Source organism: Ammospiza caudacuta, chromosome 1 (assembly GCF_027887145.1).
Source record: "Ammospiza caudacuta isolate bAmmCau1 chromosome 1, bAmmCau1.pri, whole genome shotgun sequence".
Taxonomy (NCBI): Eukaryota; Metazoa; Chordata; class Aves; order Passeriformes; family Passerellidae; genus Ammospiza; species Ammospiza caudacuta.
The window spans coordinates 109,469,928-109,476,183 of NC_080593.1; positions in this window are offsets into that span (position 1 = coordinate 109,469,928).

Genomic DNA, 6,256 nt, shown 5'->3' on the forward strand with positions numbered 1-6,256 from the left:
CCCCATGTGTGACAGGGCAGGTGTCACCTGGCTCCAGGACAGACCCACCACTGCCCAAGGCTGAGACCATCAGTGACAGTGACAGCACTTCTGGGGTAACAGAGTTAAGAAGGGGAAAAAAGTTACTTCACAGGAGTAGGTTGTAGCTGGAAAACAGAGAAGGGAGAATATGTGAGAGGAACAACTCTTCAGACTTCCAGGTCAGTGCAGAAGAAGGGGGAGCTGCTCCAGGCACCAGAGCTGAGATTCCCCAGCAGCCCGTGGTGCAGATCATGGTGGGGCAGCTGTGTCCCTACTCCCATGGAGATCCATGGTGGAGCAGAAATCCACCTGCAGCCCGTGCAGAACCCCACACCAGAGCAGGTGGATGCCTGGAGGAGACTGTGACCCCATGGGAAGCCTGTGCTGGAGCAGCCTCCTGGCAGCACCTGTGGAAACATGGAGAGAAGCCCACACTGGAGCAGGTTTGCTGGCAGGACTTGCGACCCTGAGGGACATATTCTCAGGTGCCTTTCCCAGCACACACCTGATCTGGGCTGCACAAATGGAGGGGTTGTTTATACTTGTCGTAAGTTATTTTTTTTTAAATGTGTGCTTGGGAATTTAATCTGATTTTGGAAATGGAAAAGCATAATGTTTCTGTTTTGTAATTTTTGGGATTATCTAATTACTATAGGAAAACAGCTAAAGAATAAACAAAGCAGCCTGTTATTCTCTTGTTTGCTTTACAAATAAATGCTCTGCTTTTTAATTATTCCTTTAAAGCTAAATGCTTAAGTACAAAATATGTTGCTTAGGAAAACTTCACAGTCATCATGACAAATATTTGACAGTACTTGTAGAACTAAAGCACAGAACCACTATTTATTTTATTGTTTATAAACTGTGAAGTTTTGGTCAGTAGAGCTGGAAGTCTTTTTATTTTAATATTTGACAGGAGCAAGAAAGGTGGGCCCTGTACACACATGGGAGCATCCTTGACCAAACATTAGTTGGTTGTCATCAAACTATTTTTTTGATTGTATATATTAAAGTCAACACATGTGCAAGTCTGTATGTATACATGGTGCATTTATATCCAAGTCTTTCTGCATCTGTGTGTTCCTTTGTCAAGATTTGCAAGTCATCTACAAAGAGCTTAGCTTATAAAAACAATTGAAACTTCCAGCAGTGAATTAAAATAGCAGGAATTTTTGTTTGTTTTCTTTAATCTCAAATTGGTGTGAGGTGCACAGTTGCTGCTTGTGTCAGTGTAACAACACTGACTGCCAAGTTATGTTTTCAAAAGCAAATAGATTGAAGTAGTCAGGATTTTCAGGATCATCTGCAGTTAAAAAAAATCCATATGTTAGGTAGCTTACAGGGAAGCCATTATTAGCAAATCCCACAGACTCCCTGCTGTCAGAGGTCCATACATGGCACAGAAGCAAATGCATTCTCTCACTAAAGTTTGGATTTATTAACCTAGAAGTTCAGAGCTCCACAACATGAAACTTCTGTTGTGTCTGCAGCCATACTTTTCACCTGTGATTCCTCTTCTCCTGGTCCAGAACCTAAACAAAATTACTGCCACATCCCTTCTTCCAGATGGACTAACTTGCCAGCTGCTGGTAGCCAGCTGTGAAATAACCAGTTTTATAGAGTGGACAGCCCCCAAGCCATCAAAAAGAACTAAGAAGATGGAAAAATTCAGGCTCCCACTGAACTACCAACGTTACTATCACCAACTGCTACATTGGGATGGAGTGGAGAAGAGAGGTTTTAGTAGAGGAAATAAATTATATTTGGCAAATGAGATAGTTTTTTTTTCTTCAGATAATATTTTCTTTCTAAGTATCTGCACACATGCTTTTAGAGTATATTTTTAATATAGGGGTAATTTATCATCTATAGGCAGTCAGAATAAATGAGTTGACAGAGTTTGCTCAGGCCTCCTCATCCCCAGTAAGTGTATGCATAGTGCTGTAATACTATTCTGGGTCTGCAGTCTGAAGTTACAATTTCCATTCTTCCACCCTACTGGCAAAATGGGGCATTTCATTTATCTACATCAGATCATGGTTTGCAATTGATAGATCAACTTCAAATAAAATGTAGGAAACTCACCTTGTAACATAAGTGTTTCTTGTATTCAGCACCTGCCTTCATTATGGTGCATTCTGTAGCAGCTGCCTGTAAAGATTACATTGTATAGAAAAAGAGGCTTCTAAGCCGTCAAAGAAGACTGAATTCAATCCTTTAAGAAGATGATGAGAGCATGAAACCTGGTCATTTTCAATAGCTGAATTACAACACCTTTCAGGTATTACACTTGCCCCTGAACATCCTTTTTCATTTCTGCATTGTTATGTTCACACTTTCTGCTTCACTGTCTTTTCTTCCCCTAGCTCAGTGTTAGAAAGGCAGACCTGCCACCATTACCTTTGTCACCACCACCACAAGATGGGATAATTTGACAGCAAAAGCTGCTGTATCAAGTACACACAATTTAGTATACTGAAATGAACAGATAAAGTGTATTCTCTATCTGTCTCATGTATGGTAGAATACAGCGTATGGGTAGGTTCAACATTCAGACCAAATGGCTCACTTCTAGTCACCAGCAACACAAAGACTGATGCTTTATAACAAACATTTTCCCTCTAAATGTGATAATGAAATATCTTATATTCCAAAAATACACAGTTTTGCATTTGAGGTTTTATTAAGCCCTGATCAGAGCATGTCAATGAATTTCACATTTCTGATTTTTTACTGTGTACAGTGATCTTGTAAATCAGCACAAGTATTTTTTAAGTGTTTGCACACAGCTATTGCAAAAGCTATGGGGAGCACATGTCATGGCAAAAGTAGCAGTTTATGGTGCTGGGAGAATGAGAACCTGCTGCCAGCTAAGAGCTTCCAATGGTTACAGGTAAGGCATTTTGTTCTGACATGTCTGTGCTCTCCTGCATGAGCATGAGTAGCTGTCAGGTTAATGCTGCCAAAACCTTTGGGAGAAGAGTCCTGAGGCCAGAGGTGGCTGTGTGTCACTGCCATCACCCAGCCCAGCACCCTCCTCCACATTCACAGAGACCAAGTCATTATTTCCACAGCAGCCACTGCAATTCCTTGCTACATCCTCTTTGGGAGCACCTAGATCTTTATCTGTTTCTCAGAGGGACTGTAAGCCCAGCTGATGCTGTGACTATTCAGAATTTCCCTTTAGCTGTTGTCAATCGCTTTCTCAAGCAGTGAAGGAAGAGATCCTCAGGCTCTCTCCCATGAGATAGCAGCCAGCCAGGAAGCTGGTGTAAAAAGTTTAGAGTTTACTATTACACCTAACTATCAAATGCTAAGTGCTTAATGGAACTGCAAGGGAAAAAGTATTTTAACTGTGAATAACTAACCCCACATTTAATCATCCCTGTATAAATCTGCAGGATCCCTTCTGAGTCTGACAGGACAGCCCTAGAATTACCTCATTTAGCAGAGCCCTACATAAGAAATGGGGAGCATGCTCAGGAGGACAGTGTCTTTATCTAAAGGTTAAGGTATACAAAAAGATTTCAGGAGCTTGAGGAAGAAAATTAGTGTGTGAACATGAAAACCTGAGGAAGGAATGATGAAATTAATTACCAGACTAAAGGAAAAATGAAGAAGCATGAAGAAAAACAATTAGTAGTTGAAAATGCTCTTGAGTCCAGTAACCTTGGAGAATGCATTGAGCTAGTGGTTGCTGCCACTTTAGGCAATTATTGGATATCATATAAACCTTTTTTTCAAACAACGACAGAATTGTTTTTCTTTTAGGAAGCAGCCATCAATAGTGAAATTAAATATCTGAATGAATGCGGGAGCATGTTCTAATAAAACATGAAGGAAGTAATCAGGGAAGATTATCTGTCTTGCCAGTGCGATATTTAGCAGTGATAAAAAAGAAACTTCTTGCCAATGTACTTTCCTTTTTGCAAGCTGATCCTATATAGTATAATATTAAATGGCAGAGACTCATAAAGAGTTTAAATGCTTCTCTGCAGGACAGAGCTGGAGACACGCACAAAACTGAGATTTATATTAGATTACTAAAATGGTTACTCTTAATGTCAAACCAGGGTATCCTGGGATTGGCAATAACTTCCCATGATTGCTCAGAGCAGCCTATAGTCATGCAGCTGACCTGAATTGGAGTCTGATGAGTTGCAGAGAAGCAAGGTTTTGCACCCTGGACTAAAGGAAAGCATCGCTTGACCAGCCTAGGACGGAAATTCAGCACCCACTTGCAACCCACTGATCTTTTTTTCCCTGTCCCCAGGGGAAAAAAGGAATTATGGCAGGGCCCGCCTACAAAATATTGCCTCTGTGTGGAGGTTCCTGGTACAAATTCCCATTCAGAGAGCTAAAAAGGAGGTCACTGCTTGCAATTGCAACCTTACGCTGTACCCTGGATAGAAATAACACTCAGTGACTGAGCACAGCCTCGCCTGCTACTGTAGCTCAGCAGATGGAGGAGCTGCTAAGCTTAGCTTGCAGGATTGAGAAATGGATTTTTTCTTTTATGAGCAAAACCATGTGCAGATGAGCTAAGGATCACCTACAGATCACAGAAATAAAATCTATTATGTAGCAAATTTTTAGGTCAACATGTCACTCTGTTCTCTCATCTCTTTTCTGCTTATTTTATTCCAGTAACTTGTTTGCTTGCTTTTCTGCTGCACTCCAGAACTTAATTTTAGCAATTGGAATTGGTGGGCCTTGCTCAGAAAGCCTCCCAAATTTACTATTGCTCATCTTTAATGAGACAGCTTAAGACAGACAGCACAATATATTTGCTTATAATTTCACATGGTTTTCCTGTGCTTTTATTGTAAGTGGAATTTGTATCAAAACCCAAAAATATACCATAGAAGCTTGTGTCAAAGCTTTACTGTGAAGCTTTGATGCCAACATCTGCTTCTCAATACTTTTTCCTGAAATATCTAAGGGTATTTTAACAGTTTCAGATATTGCACACTTTATACTTAAATTCTAATAACTTAGAACACCCAAGTTGCTACCATGAGATGGTGACCATTTTAGTTACCATTTAGTTAACCATCTCCACACCTCTAGGCCCATTAGATATAGAACTGTTAGAATCTCTAGGCAGTGCCCTAAATCCCTGAAATACCAACAGAACAACTTTTATGATATGACGCCTTCAGACTAAATCTTGGTATTTACCTTAATGGCTAATATAATTATTACAGTGATCTGCATGAGTGAATTTTTCATTTGCATGAAGAAAGCTGTCTTTGTGTCCATTTGCTTTTTTGTTTTAAATTAACATTTTCCCTAAGTTGACCAGAACATTAAAATTGCTTATCATGGGCCAAATTTCTGTATTAAAGAAAAAAAGATTAAGTACAGCTGGAGAGAGCATTGTGTGTACTGGGTAGATACCCACAGAGGGAGCAAATGTTGTATTTATTTGGTAATCTTTAAAGTACAGAGCAGGTTGCCTTCTGAGTGTAGCCATTACAATTTATGATTTCTGCCATGCTATATATTGATTTCTCTATCTTAAGAATCAGCACCTTTCCCTGTTGATTGAATTCTAATTATTCACTCCATGGTTACATTGATTTTAACAGTCTTCTGGACAATTTTGGGCCAGGTTGGTTTCAAATTACACAAGATGAATTCGTCATGACTATTGATATACAAACTTCCTTTCTCCAGCAACTTGAAAAAGAAACAAACTGCTTTCTCTCCCTTCTGCACAGGCCAAACTTGTGTCATGCTCACTTGTACTGTAGCAGTCAGCTGGCCTTAGCCTGTACCTCATGACAACTCTGGGGAGAAAAGGCAGAAAAAAAGAGTTAATTTTGTTTGTCTGAACCCAATGATGGTTATGTCTGTAGTGGATGGTGATAAACTGTACTTTTCATATATTTCATCAAAGACCAGAAAATCTTCTACCTGCATGTTACATCCAGGTGCTGCTTGGGTGTTATGGGCCCACCTTTACTCCCTGGAATCATGAGGCATGGATGATGGGCACCAAAGTGCCTATTTCAGCCATCTGGGATTGTCCCAGGCTTCTCTCCCTGCTCCCAGGGTCCCTCTCTCAGTGAAATGTACCCCTGCCTGGCTAATGCACATACAGGAATGGGCATTTGCATAAATGGATACTACAGCCTGACTTTTGTAATTATGTTTAAGGAATCCTTTTTGGCCTCATGGTTTTATTTCCACTTACCTTGGGCAATGACTCCCCCCTCTTTTGAGTTATTGC